We start from the raw sequence: 20,891 nt of genomic DNA on the forward strand, positions 1-20,891 counted from the left end.
CTCCCCGCAAGTGCGGGGTTTCCACCGGCCCCGGCGTTCGCGCCCACTCACGGTCTCCCTTGCCCCCCCCCGCCCCCCGCCCCGGGAGATGCTCCTGGCGTTCTATTCCGCCCTGCCTTGGCCCGCCCAGCGAACGATGTGACCCCGCCCCCCTGCGGTCTCCCCTCCCCCGGTCGCTGCCCCTGCCCCCACCTGTGGCGCTCCGGGCATCTCTAAAGGCCCCAACCAGAGTCCTCCAACCCACCCGCGAGGCTAGCGCACCGGCAACGCGGCCCCACCCCCAGGGACTCCGCCCACTTGTGGTGCTACCCCCGCCTCCGCGACCTCACCCACCGCTAGCGCGGCAGCCACCTACGACGACCCCTGCGTAAGTCCTCCTGCCCACACCCGGCCCCGGCCAGCCCCTGCCCCTTTCTCTGCCCCTTTCCCTGCCCCTGCCCCTGCCCCTAGCCGCGCCCCACCCCCGCAGCCCCTCTTGTGCGCTTGGGCCCCGCCCGTCAAGACCCTTTGACGCTAGGGCCGGGCGGGGGCGCGGGCGGGGCAGCTTTTCCGAGTCGGGCGCGCGCCGGCAGAGTATCCATTGCCTGCTGCGCACCCGGACTAGCGGCTGCCCTCGGCCTCCTCGCCTTGGACGCGGACGACTCCCGGGCCCCCAAGGGCTCCTTGCGGAAGTTCCTGGAGCACCTCTCCGGGGCCGGCAAGGCCATCGGCGTGCTGACCAGCGGGGGACATGCTCAAGGTGCGCGCCCCCCTCCGGGCGGCGAGGGAGGGACGGACGGAGAAGGGGAGAAGAGGGAGAAGGGGAGACCAGGGCAAAGGGGATGGGGGAACCGGGCAGAAGAGGGGGAAGCGATGGGAGGACCCGGGGAAAGGTGGGGAAGCGATGGGAAGAACTGGGGAGAAGCCCGTGCCCGGGAGCGGCAGGGATACCTGCGGGGCGGCGGGAGCCGGCAAGGCAGCCCCGGGGTCCTTGCCGGGTGGGGCGGAGGAGGAAGGAACATGGCGATAGGAACCTCCATTCGGAAAATAGTGAGCTTTCCACCCTCTCCGGTTTATGTTTTAAATTGAGCCTGGTAGAGGGGGTCGCCTGGAGCACCTTCCGGGGTCGTTCTGCCTCTGAGCTGTAGGATGGGGCCGGGCTTCCCCTCCGAATCCTGGGTACAGCGCGATCACTTCTTAAGTTGCCCCCGCCCCCCAACTCCGCCCCACGCCACCCCCCAGCTTGTCGAGGAAGAAACGGCCGGGATCCGGCGGGCCTCCTGTCGCCTCGGGCCCTCCGCGGCGTGGGCGGGGTCCCGGCTGCTGCAATGCGGGAAACGGCAGGGGTGCTCTGGGTTCCCGCCTAGCGTCTCCGAGGCAGTCCGGCAGCCCCTCGCGTTTCCGTTGGAAGATTTTAAAAAAGGGTTTCCTGCGCTCGCATGTGCTGTCGCCTTCCGGCTCGTGACAAAACCGAAAACTAAAATGGGTCCCAGGCCCTCCCCGCCAGCCTCCGCGGACGGGAAGGACCAGGAAGCGGGGACTCCCGGACGTCAGCGGCGCCGCAGCGCGGGCTCTGGGCTTCCCCTGTCCTGTAATGTGGAAAGGGCTCTCCAGGAGGGGCCGAGCCTGGGCCCACGACGCAGGCGCTCCGGGAGGACATTTAACATTGAAGAGCGAGAGGTGGTGGAGACTGCGCTCCCCAGGCCCCGGGTGCACGTAGGGGCACCGGTGCCCAGGTTCAGGAGGGTGAGGCCTTCTTGGCCAGGTAGCCTTGTTAAATCTATCTGAAAATCACAGATAACTAAGTATCAAGTCGTCACAGATCATTTTAGTATCCTGAATGAGATGGCTACGGAAAACATGAAAACATCGTTACTGGTTACGTGCATGATGCATCCAAAACATTGTTACCTACACAGTGGCAGCACTGATATTTGTGGGCTTTTGAACGTGTGGACTGGAGTGTTAAGAGCCCTTCAGAGTTATGACAGTAGTTTGATTTGAATGTTCTTTTCTTGGCGAATAAATGCTGTACATTGAATTTACCCAGGAAACTAGGAAGGTGAACCCACACGAAGGACACAGGCCTGTGGGCTGCTCCAGGCGCCCTTAGGGCGTTGCAGGGCCTGAGCCATGCGCTTCCTGCTCAGCCTCCTGAGAGCCGTGACGGCGTCTCTGTTCTGCCTCACACTGGACCCGCTAGTTTCATATTCTTGTTATGGTTCCGAGGCTACAAGCGGTTGGATTCTGTGAGACACTCTCTGTCTTCCTCCTCCGGCTGCTTTCAAATGGGTCGTCTTTTTTTAGAACTGATTTTTTAAGCAGTGATTGATGGGGTGAGTTGTAGTGCTGTCCTGAACTGCAGAGGGAGCGCACTGAGGAACCTGGGTTTTGATGCTGTGCACATCAGCAGAGTCACCAGCCCAGGGCCCTGTCAGTCCCATTATTAAGCTCATTTCTTGCTCTTGTCATCGTTACTCAGACGCCTTAAAAAAAAAGCAAACTCCTGCTTGCCGTCACTGGCTGAGTTTGGCAAATGGGTGTTTACCCTGGAAAGAGGGGCATTTTGTCCTCTGGAACGTCTAAGGCGCCCTTTGGTGAGGTGGTCTGTTTCTGACCACTCTATCCCGTGGGCGTCCTTCCTACTTCCACCTTCCCTTTCCGAACGCCTCCGCCTCCAGGGCTTTAACTTTCCTTCTGTGTGTGCAAAGCAGAGGTTATGACTGTTGTGCCAGTGCCCTGTTTTTTCTTTCTTTCTTTCTTTCTTTCTCTTTCTTTCTTTCTTTCTTTCTTCTTCTTTCTTTCTTTCTTTCTTTCTTTCTTTCTTTCTTTCTTTCTTTCTTTTCTTTTCTTTTTTCTTTCTTTCTTTCTTTCTCTTTCTTTCTCTCTCTCTTTCTTTCTCTCTCTCTTTCTTTCTCTCTCTCTCTTTCTTCTCTCTTTCTTCTTTCTTTCTTTCTTTCTTTCTTTCTTTCTTTCTTTCTTTCTTTCTTTCTTTCTTTCTTTCTTTCTTTCTTTCTTTCTTTCTTTCTTTCTTTCTTTCTTTCTTTCTTTCTTTCTTTCTTTCTTTCTTCTTTCTTCTTTTTGCTGAGGGCCCAAAACTTGCTGCATCTCAAAAGAAGCAATTGCATCCATTTGTTCACGATGAGCATAAACTGCTCTTTAAGGGAGACTAATTGGTAAACCCGGCTGCTGTGGGTAGAAAGACAGAGGTGGCCGCGGAAGCAGGGCTCTGCCTCTTGGAAGCCTGCACAACCGTCCTGCTTTCTTTCTTCAATATCCGCGGGGGGGGGGGGGTTAATTTTAATAAGCCCTGGAAACCAACAAAGCAGGAAAGTGCTAAGACATTGAGGTGTGAGATTTAAAATGACAACCAGCAGCCTCTCATTCTTCCTTCACTGAGGAAGGAAGGAACCAGTTGCCTCTTCGTTTTGGGGCTGCAGGGTATGTTTGGCAGCGACACTGGCCCTTTGTGCTGTGTGACTCATGAATTGAGATAGTTCTTTACTAAGTGTTTTGTGCAGTAGGTATGAAAATGGGGAAAGAGGGAGCACTGTCCGGGGTGGAGAGGCGTGGAGAGACGCTGTGATACATAGCGAGTCCTTTTCTTCTGGGCTCCTGGTTTTCAATCTTTTTCTTCTTTTTTTCCTAACAGCTTGAAAGATGATTTTTGTGTCTTAATTAAAAGATTGAAGACTGTGGGTCAGACCCAAACTAATTCCATTGGCATCAAAGAAAAGGATTCTTTACATATTTATCTATAGGCATAATTAATTTTTTTATTTTTTGCTGAATTATCTGGTTAGTCAAATCATACATTAGAGAAGTAATATTAAAAATTAAAAAATAAAAAATGTATCTGTAAACATATCCCCCTTCCATTCCAGTCTTTGTCTCTGTGTAATTTTAGAACCTTGGGCCATGATGTACATAGAGTTTATATTCTTTTAATATCTTGCTACTTCATTGTTTTCATGTTTAATCTTTGGGTTGATGTATCACAGGTTACTTGACCGTTTCTTACAGGTGTTTGTTTTAGTTTTTTTTTTTCCCTTAACGCTAATGTAAATTTGAGTGTTTGGATGGTAGTTTTAGCAGAATTTAAGGCAGAGTCTCAGTTAGGGTGATGGATCGATTTATAGTCCCTAGTTTGAGGAGGGAGGTGGCAATATGCCCTTTCTTCTAAAATTGATATGTTAAATCACAATGGACATTTACATGATTTTGAGCACTTGGGACTCCCCTGGGGTTCACTGGTATTGCAAGGTCAGGGCTGGGGATCTTCTGCTGGAGAGGCCCCCAGCGTGCCCAGCGCAGGGTCCTGAGTGTGTTGCTGCAGGACAAGCTCTGGGCTTTGCCCTGCAGTGGCCGTCGCTCTGGGAAGAGCTGGCTGCTCCAGGAATGAGGCCTATGCTCTGAAGCTCACAGTCAGCAGACCAGCAAAGGTCAGCACAGATGACCTTATATGAATCATTCATTTAACAAGCATTCATGGAATACACATTCCATGCAGTTGGAACTTAGAGTGGAAGGCCATCAGTTCACTGTTGTCTCAGCAGAACTTTGTCCCTGGGTCCCTGTTGAACTTAGAGTGGAAGGCCATCTGCTCACTATTGTCTGAGCAGAGCTTGGTCCCTGGGTCCCTGTTGAACTTAGAGTGGAAGGCCATCAACTCACTGTTGTCTGAGCAGAGCTTGGTCCCTGGGTCCCTGTTGAACTTAGAGTGGAAGGCCATCAGCTCACTGTTGTCTGAGCAGAGCTTGGTCTCTGGCTCCCTGTTGTAGCCTCTGCTCCTAGGAGGTGCACGGTGAGTGTTGGGGGACCCTCCACAGGCACAATTGCTGAACAAGGACCCCTCCCAAGGGTGTCAGCCCTAGGCCCTGAGCTCTGAAGAGGAGGAAGGCATTCCTGGGGCCATCTCCCCTTCTGGATACTGAGCTCTGCACAGAGAGAAACTCTTCCACATTCACTGCAGTGAAGTTCATACTTTAGAGACGGAGGCCTGCCTTCCCCAGAATTTCCATGGCCACAGGTGGTGGCCGCACCATGCGACTGGTGTCTATGTTCCCTGGAATTTCCGTGGCCATAGATGGTGGCTGTACCATGTGACTGGGGTCTGCATTCCCTGGAATTTCCGTGACTGCAGGTGGTGGCTGCACCATGCGACTGGAGTCTGTGTTCCCCAGGATTTCTGTGACCACAGGTGGTAGCTGCACCATGCGACTGGAGTCTGTGTTCCCCAGGATTTCTGTGACCACAGGTGGTAGCTGTACCATGTGACTGAGGGTCTGCGTTCCCCTGAATTTCCGTGGCCATAGGTGGTGGCTGTACCATGGGAATGAGGGTCTCTGTTCTCTGGAATTTCCATGGCCATAGGTAGTGGCTGTACCATGCGACTGGGGTCTGCGTTCTCCAGAATTTCTGTGGCTGCCGGCTGTGGCTGCACCATGCGACTGGGGTATGCATTCCTCGGAATTTCCGTGGCCATATATGGTGGCTGTACCATGTGACTGAGGGTCTGCATTCCTTGGAATTTCCATGGCCATAGATAGTGGCTGTACCATGTGTCTGAGGGTCTGCGTTCTCTGGAATTTCTGTGGCTGCAGATAGTGGCTGTACCATGTGACTGAGGGTCTGCATTCCTGGAATTTCTGTGGTCGCACATGGTGGCTGTACCATACAACTGGGGTCTACATTCCCTGGAATTTCCTTGGCCACAGGCAGTGGCTGCACCATGCATCAGGTCCTCTGTCTCAGGAGTTGGTGCCATTGTCTCTGTTACTCCCTCGCCTGACACACAGAGGCAGTTCCTGACTTTATCACTCCCAGGAAACACACAGGCATCTGTTTTGGATCCTCGTTTTATTTCCCCATCACCTTTCTCATCAAAGGGAAATTCACATCCCTCTAAAGCTGAAAATGGTGTGGGGCCCCCTGGTGGTCTTTCCAAGGCATTATCAGCAGGTAAATTAGATCATGTGGGCCAGTGTACCTGAAATGAAAACAGAAAGGTAAGTCGTGTCACTAAGCTTTGGTGGGAGATTCAGGGTCTTTGTTAGTGGCAGAATCATCCAAAGTAAGTTGTTTGTTCACTGCAGATCTAGATGGTTGGCTGTGTCAGGATTAAACTTAGCCAGTGTCGACAGAGTGTCGCTTAATCCCTCACGGAAGCGTGTCAAGTACATTGAAGAATAGCTGCCAAGTCTGCTATTGTCGGGAGAGAGGCAGGTACGTCTCTCGCTTAGCCCAGTGCTGCAGGAGGCCAGGCTCACGTCAGGCTGTGCGTGTGAGTGGGTTGGATTTTTAGCACTCTGGGACGGTAAAGCACAAACATCTATTTTTAACTTGTGGGTGACCTTCTTCTGTGCTGCTTGAGTCTCTGTGGGCCTTTCTGTTTCCTTCCTGAGGAGTCTGTGCCGGGGTCCCAAGCGTTCTCTGGGCTGCACCTCCGCGCCTGCCCAGTGAGGAGGCTCCTCCTGGTGGCTGTGGGACTGGGCTGGGCCCACACTGTCAGCATCGTCTGGGGTAAGCAAGCCCGTCCTTCCACACCTCAGTGTCCCCAGCTGTTGAACAGGGCTAATCAACTGACCGTCAGGATTAATGGGGATCAGATGCGCTCATCTCATAGCCCTGCTTGGTAAATAGCCACTTCCACTCTGTCCTCCAATGTGCTACTCTAGACTTTTTCTTTACCTCCATTTAGCCAGGTGATTCGAGGTGACAGTGACTATCAAGAGGGATGTACAGAGGAAACCAGTGGAAGAGAGCTCGAGGAGCAGACATGGGCGCAGGGAGCACAGTGCGGGGAGCACGGCTGCAGGGAGCATAGGCATGGGGAGCACAGATAGGTGTAGGGAGCATGGGCGCAGGGAGCACAGTGCGGGGAGAACGGGTGTGGGGAGCACGGGCGTGTGAAGCATGGGTGCGGGGAGCACGGGTGCTGGGAGCACAGGGCATGGAGAGCATGTGTGTACTTGCTCTGCTCTGACAGAGGCTGCCGAGCATGTACTCTGTGCTCAGATGGGTCAGAGCCTCAGTGCCTCTTTTTAAAAAAAAAAAAAAAAATCTTTTTTTAAAGATAGGACTTCTGTCTTCCTGGTGGCCCCTTTTAGTCGATACTCTTTTAAGCCTGCTTTTCCAGAGAAAAGCTAGGAAGGATGGCCTATATAGGTTCCAGTCTGGGCATATCTGGAAGAATGGGTCTTTTTTAGGTTTGAGTCTGGCGTACCTGGGGACATCTTTGAACCTCCACTCAGAGTCCCAGAACCACGTGTAGAGGCTCCCCAAATGTCTGCTGGGACTTTCCCCTCTGCTCGCGGATGATGAAGAGCAGAACCTCACCCTGCCACGACCTCTGGGGTCCTCCTTCCTGGAGGGCAGTGCCTTGGTGACCAGCGTGTGTAGGAGTCTGAGCTGGCACCTTCGGGCTATGCTGTGCAGTGGGGGCTCATGCCATGGGGCATTCTTGTGTTCTGCACCGGGACTGGTGACGTTGGGCATCCTCGTGCACTGTGGACCACATGAGGTGCACATGAGCCAGACAGCTCCCGGAATTTGGAGCCTGGCTCTGTCTCAGGCCACCCACCTGTCTGTGGCATTTTTGAGGGATTGTGGGGACCGTATGAGTCTGTGTCCCCACCCTCACTGGCTGGACACCTGTGCCAGGCTGGAGTTTTATGTTTCACCATCCCCTGTTCCGAGTTGTGTGAATATTTATTTTCATTACCTACTCTCATGAGCTTTCCTTTTTTTTAAAAAAAAAAAATCGGAGACAGACTTTGAAGTCCCCTGGCCCCACCGTTCGTGGACCTAATGGTATTGCAGAAATTATGACTTCAATTATGTATAATAACTGGGGCTACTTTAAAAGTCATGTAAAGGAACAAGGTGGAGTAGCCATTTCAAGCTGTACATCATGCTGGATTCTTAAGTGAACATTATCAGGCTTTCAACACGTTTTCTCTTTTTATTTACTTTGGAGAATATAATGGATGCTCAGAAGCTGTTGGGATTTAGTAAGAGGAAGTTATCCTTAAGAAGCTATTTAAGCAAGGGGACAGTTGGAGTAAACGTAAATTATGAACACACACCTATTCCAAACCAGAGAAATAAAAGCATCAACTGTACTGGGGTTGAAACTTGGGTGCTAGTGTGTCTTTCCTGCCCACAGTGACTGTGGCAGTGCTGTGGGCAGGAAATTCTGGAAAGAAGACTTGGTGCCAGTGGTAATTTTTGTGACGATTCATTTGCTTTCAGCTCAAGTGACTATAGTCTTACTTGCAAATGGCTAGGTGTCCACCAATGGACCACAACACTGACATAGGACACATGAGAAATGACCCTTGGGTTTTTAACAATTATTATTTTTAATGGACACATTATAGTACATATCCATGGGATACAGTATGATATTTCAATACATGTTTTTCGTGTGTAATTAGCAACTCAGGGTAATTAGCATGTCCATCATCTCAAACATTTGTCATTTCTTAATGCTGGGAATATTTAAAATCCTCTCTTCTAGCTGCTTGAAAATATACAATAAATTGTAAACTATAGTCACCCTACAAGGCTATAGCACACTAACCCTTATTTTTACTATCTAGATGTAATTTTGTATCCATTAGACAACCTCTCCCTTTCTGCCTTCCCGCCGCCCTTTCCTGTCTCTAGAAGCCACTGTTCTACCTTCAGAGGGTAGAATATCATTTTCCTCATAGAGATCTTTAACCTTCTTGGTTAGATTTCTTCTGAGGTATTTTTATTTTTATTTTATATTTTTGTAGTTAAATGGGATTGCTTTCTTGATTTCTTTTTTCACTGGCTCATTGTTGGTCTATAGAAATGCTACTGATTTTTATATGTTGATTTTGTATTCTGTAACTTTACTGAATTTGTTTATCAGTTCAAAGAGATTTTTGCTGGAGTCTTTTTTTTTTTTTAAATATATAAGAGCACATTGTCTGAAAACAGACAATTAGAGTGCCTCCTTTCCACTTTGGGTGCCCTTGATTTCTTTCTCTTGCCTGACTGCTCTTGACTAGGACGTTCAGTGCTGTGTTGAATAGGAGTGGCACAAGTGGGCGTCCTTGTCTTGTTACAGATCTCAGAGAAAAAGCTCTTAGTGTTTCCCCATTCCCCATTATGTTAGCTGTGGGTTTGTCACATATGGCCTTTATTGTGTTGAGGTATTTTTCCTTCAGTGCCTCTTTTGTTGAGACTTTCTATCATGAAGCAGCGTTGAATTTTATCAAATGCTTTTTCTGTATCTATCGAAATGATATTATGGTTTTTGTCCTTAATTCTGTTGATGTGATGTAGCATGATTATTGATTTGTGTTTGATGAGCAATCCTTGCATCGTGGGATGAATCCCACTTGATCATGGTGTATAATCTTTTAGATTTGCTGTTGGATTCAGTTTGTTAGTATTTTGTTGAGGATTTTTGCATCTGTGTTCATCAGGGATATTGACCTACAGTTTTCTCTTTTTATTGTGTCCTTGTCTTATTTTGGTATCAGGGTAATGCTGGTCTTGAAGAATGAACTTGGCAGGATTCCCTCCTCTTCAATACTTTTGGAATAGTTTGAGAAGAATTGAAACAAAAATCTGTAGAATTCAGCTGCGAAGTCACCTAGTTCTGGGCTTTTCTTTGTTGGGAGACTTTTTATTATTACTTAGTCATACATGTTACTCATTATTGGTCTGTTTTAGGATTTCCGTTTCTTCTTGGTTCCATCTTGGTAGGTTGTACGTGTCCGGGAATTTATCCATTTCTTCTAGGTTTTCCAATCTGTTGACATATAGCTGTTCAAAATAGTCTGTAATGATCCCTTGTATTTCTGTGGTATCAACTGTCATTCTCCTTTTCTGTTTCTAATTTTATTTCTTTCGGATTTCTTTTTGTTTGCTTAGTGTAGCTAATGGTTTGTCTATTTTATTTATCTTTTCAAAAAACCAACATTTTTTTCTTCATTTTTATATTTGTTAGTTTCAAGTTTATTTAGTTCCTCTTTGATCTTTGTTATTTCTTTTCTTCTACCACTTTTGGATTTGATTTGTTCTTGCTCTTCTAGCTCATTGCAGTTCGTTGTTAGGTTGTTTATTTTAAATCTGTTTTTTAAATGTAGGAGTTTATTGTTATAAACTTTCCTCTTAATACTGCTTTTGCTGTATACCATAAACTTTGATATGTTGTGTTTCTGTTTTCATTTATTTCAAGAAATTTTTAAATTTCCTTCTTAATTTCTTCATTGACCCATCGGCTATTCAAGGGCATATTGTTTAATTTCTATGTATTTATACAGTTTTGAAAGTTCTCCTTGTTGTTGATTTTTTTTTAAATTAAACTTTGTGTTCTAGGGTACATGTTCACAATGTGCGGGTTTATTACCTATGTATTCACGTGCCAAGTTGGTATGCTGCACGCATTAACTCATCATTTACATTAGGTATATCTCCTAATGCTATCCCTCCCCCCTCCCTCCTCCCCCCTCCCCACAACAGGCCCCAGTGTGTGATGTTTCCTTTCCTGTGTCCAAGTGATCTCACTGTTCATTTCCCACCTATGAGTGAGAACATGCGGTGTTTAGTTTTCTGTCCTTGCGATAGTTTGCTGAGAATGATGGTTTCCAGCTCCATCCATGTCCCTACAAAGGACATGAACTCATCCTTTTTTATGGCTGCATAGTATACCATGGTGTATATGTGCCACATTTTCTTAATCCAGTCTGTCATTGATGGACATTTGGGTTAGTTCCAAGTCTTTGCTGTTGTGAATAGTGCCGCAATAAACATACGTGTGCATGTGTCTTTATAGCAGCATGATTTATAATCCTTTGGGTACATACCCAGTATTGGGATGGCTGGGTCAAATGGTATTTCTAGTACTAGATCCTTGAGGAATGACCACACTGTCTTCCACAATGGTTGAACTAGTTTACCGTCCCACCAACAGTGTAAAAGTGTTCCTATTTCTCCACATCCTCTCCAGCACCTGTTGTTTCCTGACTTTTTAATGATCACCATTCTAACTGGTGTGAGATGGTATCTCATTGTGGTTTTGATTTGCATTTCTCTGATGGCGAGTGATTATTGTTGCAGGACTAGCCTCAGACAAAACATGATGGGAGGCTACATGTATCAGCTAACAGAACAAAACGTTTTACACTGCTTTCTCAAACAATGTCTGGAATTTACAGATAACACTAGTAGTTTTGGTCAGGGGTTAATATTATTATTATTATTTTAACCACCAGGGCCAGGTGGTGGTGCCAAGGTCGTCTAGCTATTTATCTTACTTCTGTTTCTTTCTAACTTTTTGTTTTCTCCCCCTTCTCCTGTCTTATAAACTAGGGAAAAGGGGAGACGGGGAAAAGCTGGGAAAGACAACAGGAGAAGTGGTGGTCTCATTCTATATTATGAGCATTTTTTCATGTCTCTATTGGCTGCATAAATGTCTTCTTTTGAGAAGTGTCTGTTCCTTGTTGTTGATTTATAGCTTTATTCTGTTAGAGTCTGAGAATATCCTAGATGCTATTTCAATTTTAGAAAAAAATGTATTGAGAATTCTTTTGTAGCCTAGCATGTGGTGGATTCTAGAGAATGTTCCATGTGCTGAGAAGAATGTGCGTTTTGTATCTGTTGGATGAAATGTTCTGTAAATGTCTGTTAGGTCCATTTGGTCTACACTGGACTTTAAATTTGATGTTTTGTTGTTATTTTTTGTCTAGATGACCTCCAGTACTGACAGTGGGATTTTGAAGCTCCTACTATTGTTGTGTTGGTGTCTCCCTGTCTCTCTCTATACATATATATGTATATATAAATTTATTTGAGACAGAGTTTTGCTCTTGTTGCCTAGGCTGGAGGGCAGAGGTGCAATCTCAACTCATTGCAACCTCCACCTCCTGAGTTCAAGTGATTCTCCTGCCTCAGCCTCCCAAGTAGCTGGGATTACAGGCATGTGCCACCATGCTGGGCTAATTTTTTGTATTAGTAGAGACAGGGTTTCACCATATTGGCCAGGCTGGTCTTAAACTCCTGACCTCAGGTGATCCACCTGCCTCCACATCCCTCCCAAAATGCTGGGATTATGGGCGTGAGGCACCGCGCCCGACCTCTCTCTCTATTTAGATCTACTAATATTTGCTTTATATATCTGAGTGCTTTGTTGTTGGGTGCACATATACTCGTAATTGTTATATCCTTTTGCTATTTTGATCTCTTTATTATATAATTACCTTTTTGTCTCCTTTTTACAGTTTTTGACTTAAATTGTGATTGATCTGAAATAAATATGGCTACTCTTGCTTACTTTTGATTTCCATTAATGTGGAATGTGTTTTTCCATCCCTTCACATTTAGTCTATGTGTGTCTTTGCAGCTGAACTGAGTTTTTTGTAGGCAGCATATAGTCGGTTTTTCTTGTTTTAAATTCATTCAGGCCGTCTCTATCTTTTAATTGGGAATCTTGGGATTATTTTGCTATTGATATCACAGTCCAGACATTAAGATTTTCTCACTTAAGTCGCTTGTACACAAATTAATATGAAGAGGAAGTAGAGTTTTTCTTTTGTCCTTTTGAAGAGAGTGATGGATTATTATTTTGACTTCATGCAAGTGAGGGACTCACCATGCCTGTTGGGATTTTAGAATTTCTTTCCTGTTATTAGGAACAGCAATGATCTGTAATGGGTTCCTGGAATCATCCAGTGATGGTCTGAATATCTTAAAAGTTTCCTTTCATGTCTCATTTTCTATTTCTCCCCTAGTAGCCATGCACCCGGGGCAGGACATGGCCTTACATTTCCTTGGTTTCTTGATGATTTCTTAGGTTTAGTGTTTGACACAGTTAGGATTCTGGATAAAATCAGCCCTTCTGGGAAGTGTGTAAGTCAAACAAGGACTTTCTGGTGGCGTTATACAGGTTTCCCATGCCCCGTGAGTACAGGAATAGCCCCCTGGGGAAGGAGAATGGGCACATGATGGCAGGGAGCCATTCTTGGATGGTCCCATCGTTCTGCAGGAATTGTCATGCAGGAAGAAGAAGCACATGGCGACTGAGCTGGTAGTGATTCTGCTGATAGTTTTGATCGTTATGATTTGCTCCTGAAAGGTGATGTGGGATGAACTGCAATATTTAGAATGCTGACATTCCTTGAAACAAAGATATAGAAAAAGGCTTATAATTGCATGATGCCTTGTAGTTTTCAGCTGCTCTCATGTGGATCCTTTTTCGTCCTTCTGAAATGCTTTCCCAGGAGAGAGCGTTGTTCTTCGTGTATAGATGAGGAGCCTGGGTTTCAAATGGTTAGGAATTCAGTGCACGCATTGGAATCTTTAGTTTCCTGGAACATTTTCTATTCAAGTATAGACCACATGGCCTCTAAAGGCTGGCTCATTCTTAACACCGCGATTGGGGATCCAGCTTCACCTCTGGGGTGGGTGGCAGGAACTCACAGCCATCCTGGGTGCTCTGGGGTGGGGTGGCTGAGCTGTGGCAGCCCCTCCCAGCTGAGCAGCAAGGCTGGGGAAAGCTCATTCCATTCCCCTTGGTTCTAACCAGGTAGAGGCTTACACTGCACATTTCCTTAGCTGGGAACCTTTAGAACTTTACATTTAAATCTGGTCTGTGATCCAGGGGGTAGACACATGGGTATTCACTGTACAATTCCTACATTTTTTGTATATTTAAAAAATTTTTTTATGTGTCGTGGATGACAAAAGAAATGAGACCCCTTTGAGTTAGCTTTTCTGTATAGCATCTTCTAGAATCAGGAGGCTGGACAGGGTTTAGTTTCATCAGAAATCTGAATCTTTCTGGTCAAGAGACGGCACTATTAAGTTCTTGGTTGTGTGGTTTCTGGGAAAGAAATATTCTAAATGAGTTCCAGGAATCACCTCTGTGGGATTTCTACAGGAAAAGTGACCACTCTTGAAGCTTCGCTGTCACTAACAAGAATAATGGTGATGGTTTCTAAGCTGTCTCCAGCCAATCTTTAGTTCTTTTATGCAGAGTGCTTTTATTCCAAGTGAAGTGCCCTTCTGTTTAATAGTGACCTGCAGTTATTACAGGGATTGCAGCTGCATTTGATGGACGTGAACCTGCTCATCTCTGGCTCCCCAGCTTCGCCTCTGGGGTGCGTGGCAGGCGCTCCACAGCCATCCTGAGTGCTCTGGGGTGGGAAGTCTCTAGGGGGAGTGGACAGTGCATGGCCGGGACGTTCCTGTCCGACGTTCCACACTGGTGTATGGGCGTCTCTGCCCTGTTTCCTCCGTCCGTGCGTCTGTGGCGTTTCCTCTGTTCGTGCATCTGTGGACTGTTTTCTCCGTGTGTGCCTCTGTGGCACGTTTTCTCCGTCCATGCGTCTGTGGCGTTTCTTCCATCCGTGCGTCAGTGGCGTTTCTTTCGTCCCTGCGTCTGTGGCACTTTTCCTCCCTCTGTGCGTCTGTGGCACTTTTCTTCCCTCCATGCGTCTGTGGTGTTTCCTCCGTCCGTGCGTCTGTGGTGTTTTCTCCGTCTGTGGATCTGTGGTGTTTCCTCTGTGAGTCTGTGGCCTGTTTCCTCCATCCACGCTGAAGGCCGTCACTTCTCTCTAGTCACCACTTACTGATCGCTCCCTGTGTGCTGAGCCTGTGTCAGGCGTGTGGCGTGTGTCACCTGTGTGGCAGGGGTTTGCGTGACACACAGGGACACACGCTTGGGGAGCTGCAGTGATGGGGTCATAGCCACGCAGCTCAGCCCTCGGTCTGAGGGTCTTGGTGCCCACCCAGCTCTTCCCGAAGCAGCCTCGGGGCAGATCTCAGCTCTGCTTTCTCTCCTCGAGGTACCTCATGAAGTAAACTAAGCAAATCGAAAGTAGGAAATAGTTGTGAAATGAGGCCTGGGTTCAAGTGTGTGTGTTCATTTCTCTTTACATGTTTACTTCATGTACCCCCAATGATATACTTTCCAGCTGGTATAACAATTAATTACCAGCCATTACTGGTACAAAATTCCATGAAGGATATTTGAGGAGGGCATAGTCTCAAAAACATGCTTAATTTTCACAGTTGTGATTTGCATGATAAAGCTGTCAGGACTGTGACCTTCTTTTGTTATCTTATTTTTATTTTTAGACCCTTGGGAGGAAGTTATTTAGTGATTACTTATAATTGTGAAAATAATGTAATGATTCCAGAATCTCATTAGAATAAATACTATATTTTCTGTTCCTTATGTCAATGAAATCATCTTAATCCAGGCCGATGTTGGCAGGAATTGTCATGTTTAAAATGGGTAAGATATTTATGTGATGTGACGACCTCCCGTATTGTCTCTGGAACGTATCAGAACTTTCATCTCAATTCTCACTTGTTGACACCCTACCTTGTTTTGTAATTATTCTTGTTTGCATCAGAATTTTGAATCCACATACCTGAGATGGTACTTACGTATGCATGTACGCATGCATGTGTGTGCATGTGTGTATGCGTGTGTATGTGCGTGTCCACGTGTCCATGTGCACGTGTATATGCATGTATGTGTGTGCATGTGTACGTGTGTATATGAGTGTACGTGTATGTGCATATGCGTGTGTATGCATGTATGTGCATATGTGTGCATGCATGTGTGCTCATGCACACACGTGTATGTGTATGCACATATGTACACGCGTGTGTACATGTATAGGTACGTGTATGCATGTGTATGCATCTGTGTGCACACAGATATACCTTTTCCTTTCATACAGGCTGTTTTGAGTATTGCTGTTAGGTAGTGACAACTTTCTGTTTCCTCAGTCAGAAAATGGGTAGCTCATCATTAATAAAGATGAGCATTCAACATCAAGAATAACTAAATACAAATGAAATTGTCATATTAAATAAATAAATTCTAAAACAAAGGCAATGTTCTGTACTATGTGTTCACATTGAACTTTCTTATAAAAATTGGTGTGAATGTTTCCCACTTATTGGAAATCACATGACTAGTTTAAGCCAAAACGTGGAATATTAATTAATTCTGTTTTCAGATCACTTTTGCATATTTATGATTGATCTGTTCTGCTGTTCTGGAAGCTCTGAAAACCACTCTGTCTTACTCTAGCTGATGCCACGGTTGTGAGAATTCAGGTAAACAAGGTGTTTGCCAGTTTAAGTATTTTAGATCTCAAACTGCCTCTTTTCTGCATCATAAACCAGTCTTAAAGAAAGACATAGTGTGACTTGTAGTGGATTATGTCAGTTTTATTTTCTGTGGCTGAATCATCACTCTACATTGTGAATTAATGTTATTTTTCAGATCGTCTTCATAACACAGGGAGGTTCTCCAGTGTTGAGTGCAGGTTCAGTGAAAGTACTAACACTGTTACTACGGACTTAAACAGACTTGTTTTCTGAGGTGATAACCTTGGAGTCAGGCATTCAGTGTCCGCCCATCTCTTGGTTCCGAGTTCTCGGTCCCCTCCCGCTCTCCTCCCCCTGTACCCTTACTACTGTCTTACCTTCTTTTTGACTCCTAGGCCCTCGGAAGATGGTGTGTTGGGGGCAGGTGCCTGCTGTGAATCTTTGATAACTTTGGGAGAGAACTTTTTCTTTGGAGCAAGACCCCTCTCAATAAACTTTCAGTAGCCTGAGTATCATCTGTTGTGTGAACTATTTGTGGAAAATGTTCAGCATTTTTCCTTGGATTTTGACTGATCTTTCTCCACCTGCCAGTTTCTTCTCAGTTTGCCATGTCTGTACCCTCACCAACCCGTTCCAGCCCTGGTTACGTGTAAAGTATTTGAAGCAGAGCTCTGCAGATGAGAGAGTGTGTGTCACCCCCCGAGTTCCCGTCCTGGCCTCTGAGTGTCGGTTGTGTTTTGTTCCGAGGGACGACTCTGAGGCTCCTGGCCCCTGTTTTGGAGTACCCCACGGCAAAGTGGGTGTAAAATGAAAAATGGGTTTATGCTGTATTATTATAATTCATAGAGTAGATGATAAAAATGCTTGAATCTGAACAGCAGCTGAAAATGAGGACATGGTACCAGTTTGAATGTTGGACGACTTTCTTGAAAAAAGTTTTCATCGAATTTAGAAACTGTGCGTGTGCTGTTTTCTATTTCATACTTAGAATCTGTATAGTGTGTGTTGTATGAATGTGTTGTATGAGTGTGTTGTGTTGTATGTGAGTTGCATGGGTTGTATGTGTGTTGTATGTGCATATTGTGTTGAGTTGCACTTATTGTACGTTTGAGTGTTGTGTGTTGTATGAGTGTGTTGTGCGTGTATTTGTGAGTTGCATGCTTTGTATGTTGTATGAGTGTTGTGTGTTGTATGTGTGTATGTGTATGTCGTATATGAGTTGCATGTATTGTGTGTGATGTATGAGTGTTGTGTGTTGTATCAGTGTGTTGTACATGTGTTTATGTGTTGCATGTGTTGTGTGTTGTATGAGTGTTGTGTGTTGTGAGTGAATTGTACATGTATTTGTGTTGAGTTGCGTGTGTTGTGTGTATGTTGTATGTGTTATATGTTGTATGAGTGTGTTGTACGTGCATGCTGTGTTGTGCGTGAGTTGCATGTGTTGTATGTGTTGTATGAGTGTATTGTATGTGTATGTTGTGTTGTGAGTTGCATGTATTGTGTGTACATTGTATGAGTGTTGTGTTGTACGAGTGTGTTGTACGTGCATGTTGTGTTGAACGTGAGTTGCATGTGTTGTACGTGAGCTGTATGAGTGTGTTGTATGTGTATGTTGTGAGTTGCATGTATTGTATGTATGTTGTATGAGTGTTGTGTGTGCATGTTGTGTTGTGAGTTACGTGTGTTGTGTGTTGTATGAGTGTTGTGTGTTGTATGAGTGTGTTGCATGTGCATGTTGTATGTGAGTTGTGTGTTGTGTGTGCTGTATGAGTGCATTGTTCATGCGTGTTGTGTTGTATGTAACTTACGTGTGCTGTATGTGTGTATGAGTGTGTTGTACGCACATGTGTGTTGTGAGTTGCATGTATTGGTTATGTGTCGTATGAGTGTGTTATAAATGCACATTGTGTTGTGAGTTGCATGTATTGGGTATGTGTTGTATAGGTTGTGTGTGTTTGTGTGCAGTGTGTGTTGTCAGTGTTGTATAAGCACATTGTACATGCGTGTTGTGTTGTGTTGCATGTGAGTTGCATGTTGTCAGTGTGTGCCATGTGAGAGGCGGGGCATCCACATGACTGCTCCTCAGTGAGTCCTGCCTTGCAGCCCCTTCGAGCTTGTATCTTCCCGAGCAGCCTAGAAGCAGCAGCCAGTTTGCCTCTGCCCCTCCCCAGGAGGCCTCAGCCAGGTCCTGTGCTCAGCCCCCCGCTGGGCAGTCTGCCTCTCTTGTCTCTCTCTCTTCTCTCTCATCGTCCTCCTGCGCCTCCTCCTTCTCGAGACCTGCATCCTTCCTCTGTGCTTCCTGGCAAGCCACACCTGGGACGTTGGAGTTCAGGCTGTCCTCGAAACCGTTTGCTCCTCCCTCAAGAGCGCCCCCCTTGACTGGCCGTGAGCAGCTGGAGTGGATTGCAGGGAAGGGAGGTGGGTGTTCCTGTAGAGACGCCAGGGTCTTACCTGGGGAGAAGGGAGCCTGCACTGGGCAGGCTGCCCTCCTGAGGAAGGGGATGGGGTGGGAGGAGGCTCTCGTGGACAAGGGGCCCACCTCCTGCCCTCCTTCCCTCTATCCCAGTCTGTTGTGAGGGAGGGAGGGACCCTAGGTGATTTCTATGCAGATCTTCAATTATCCACGCTGTGAAACAAATACTTCTGTTTTTAAGATCAGAGGAAATCTCCTTTGTTTGTCTGCCTTTTATTTTATTTTACGTTATTTTTTTTTGAGAAGGAGTTGCCCAGGCTAGAGTGCGGTGGTGTGATCTTGGCTCACTGCAACCTCCACCTCCCAGGTTCAAGCAATTCTCCTGCTTCAGCCTCCTAGGTAGCTGGGATTACAGGTGCCCGCCACCACATCCGGGTAATTTTTGCATTTTTAGTAGAGATGGGGTTTCACCATGTTGACCAGGCTGGTCTCGAACTCGTGACCTCAAGTGATCCACCCGCCTTGGCCTTCCAAGGGGTTGGGATTACAGGCGTGAGCCACCGTGCCCGGTCTGTCTGCCTCTTAGTTAGAACCTGTGCATTTTATGTTTTAAATTTCACTTTTCTGGGTCAGAACAGTAGTGTTTCTTTTTCGTAGTGTTGCTATGAATGTCCTTTACGATTAGGAGACTGGGTTGACTGCCCACTGGAGAGTGGTATCACTGGGTCAAGGTCACCATCTGCCCCAGCAGCGTCCAGAGTGTTTAGAGTCTTTCCTGGACGTAGACACCCTTTTGTCTGACGTTCAGATAAAACCAATCACTGCATTCAGTTTATCAAAGAGGTCAGAGCTGGGAACCGTTAGTGCACATCCACCTCTCCCGAGGGTGTTCACGCCTCTTCCACGCGGGGCTAGGCTGCTGCTGAGCATGGTTCTGCTGGCTGTGGCTGTGGCCTCTTTCCTCAACCACAGCCATCGCAGGCCTGCCACAGTTTTTATTCTTCTAGAAGAGAATAGGCAACACAAGAGAAGCAAGGTATGTTAGATATGAAACCGTTAAAAATTATTTCCTCAAACATTGTATATATTTTTTGCTCACACCTAATTTGATAGCCATTTTAAAAAGATTAAAATGAAAAAAAAATTCCCCTATATTAAGTCTTTGAAAGGCATCCAACTTAGTTTTCATACAATTATTCACTCTTTGGAGTCATACTTTATTGGTTTCAGTAATGTGTAACAAATGCACCAGCATAAACAGATTTAGGAGCAAACAGCAGCTTCGTAATTATAGTTCAGCTCGTGGGGCCCAGCTGTGGGGGTGCAGCCTGTGCCTGCCTGTGCACCAATAGGGCTGGTCACCTTGAGCATCTGGGAGTGTCTGGGTAAGTGAGGTCTGGGCAAGGCAGCATCCACACACCTGCGTAGTTCTCACTTTGTCCACGTTATCCGACAATGCCACAAAATTATCAAGTAAGTGTTCTCCAAGCGCATATTCAGTTAGTGTTTGGAAAGTGCATAGGTACCTCATACAGCACCTTTAAGAGGAGCTAGGAGCCCAGGAATGAGAGCGGGTGTGAGACCTGTACTCTCTTTGCATAGATAAAATATGCATGTGCATATCTGAGGCCAGAAAGTTAGATTGGGGCCAGAATGTGGAAGTCCTTACCTGTGGGATACTAGGGAACCACTGAGGGTTTCGGAGAGAATCGTGTCTCTGATGTGCGGCATGCCGTGGAGCCGGGGGGTGACAGGGCAGGCTCATGCAGGGCACTCGCCGTGGCCGGAGGAGGATAGAAGGCAGCCAGTGAGCTGAGCAATTCGGTGCCTGGGTCAGGAGGGGAAGAGGGAGTACAGGAAGGCGGATGAAGCTGCGAGTCTGCACCCCGAGGTCGCCGTTGCGCTTTGCCGGAAATCAGGAGAAGCAAGTGTGGACCTGACTCAGAAATACTTAGAGACACCACTGCAAGCTGCAAGTTTGGAAATACAGGAGGAGGCTTGGGGAAAATCTGGAGCAGGGAGCATTTGGGAGCCTCTTAGGTAGAAGTGCAGGTCAAGTAGCCAGAGTGTGAGGCGTGCATGTCTGGAGAGAGGAGGCCAAAGGAAAGCCCACATTTGGAAATGGAGGAAGGGTTGGAAGACCCAGAAAAGGCCCTGCTTAGAGTCCAGAGAAGAGCTGGATGGCGCAGTTCACGAAAGCCCAGAGCCGAGAGTTTCCAGGAGAAAGTCCCAAGTGTTGCTGAAAACCAGGGGGCAGGACTCCAGTTGGAGCCTGTGAGGGGAGCCTGGCGGCCCTGATCCCTGAGAGCAGCCAGAGCCTGGGTGTCATGGTGGAAGTGGGTGGGAAGTGAGTGCAGGAAGCAGGTGGAGATGGTCCTTCAAGGCCTGGTGC

At 46.8% G+C, this 20,891-nt stretch overlaps 1 long non-coding RNA gene across 2 annotated transcripts in view; it reads left to right on the plus strand.

Moving 5' to 3' along the window:
• Positions 1-589: 589 nt before the first annotated feature.
• The window catches only part of LOC139363252 (uncharacterized), a 131,708-nt gene continuing 111,406 nt past the window's right edge, over positions 590-20,891 (plus strand). The window contains exon 1 of one of the 2 annotated variants that reach the window (XR_011623200.1): positions 590-739. This is a non-coding gene — a long non-coding RNA (uncharacterized lncRNA). The remainder of the gene's footprint in view (positions 740-20,891) is intronic. The other variant, XR_011623199.1, reaches the window with a different exon arrangement.

This window comes from Macaca nemestrina, chromosome 5, assembly GCF_043159975.1.
Source record: "Macaca nemestrina isolate mMacNem1 chromosome 5, mMacNem.hap1, whole genome shotgun sequence".
Taxonomy (NCBI): Eukaryota; Metazoa; Chordata; class Mammalia; order Primates; family Cercopithecidae; genus Macaca; species Macaca nemestrina.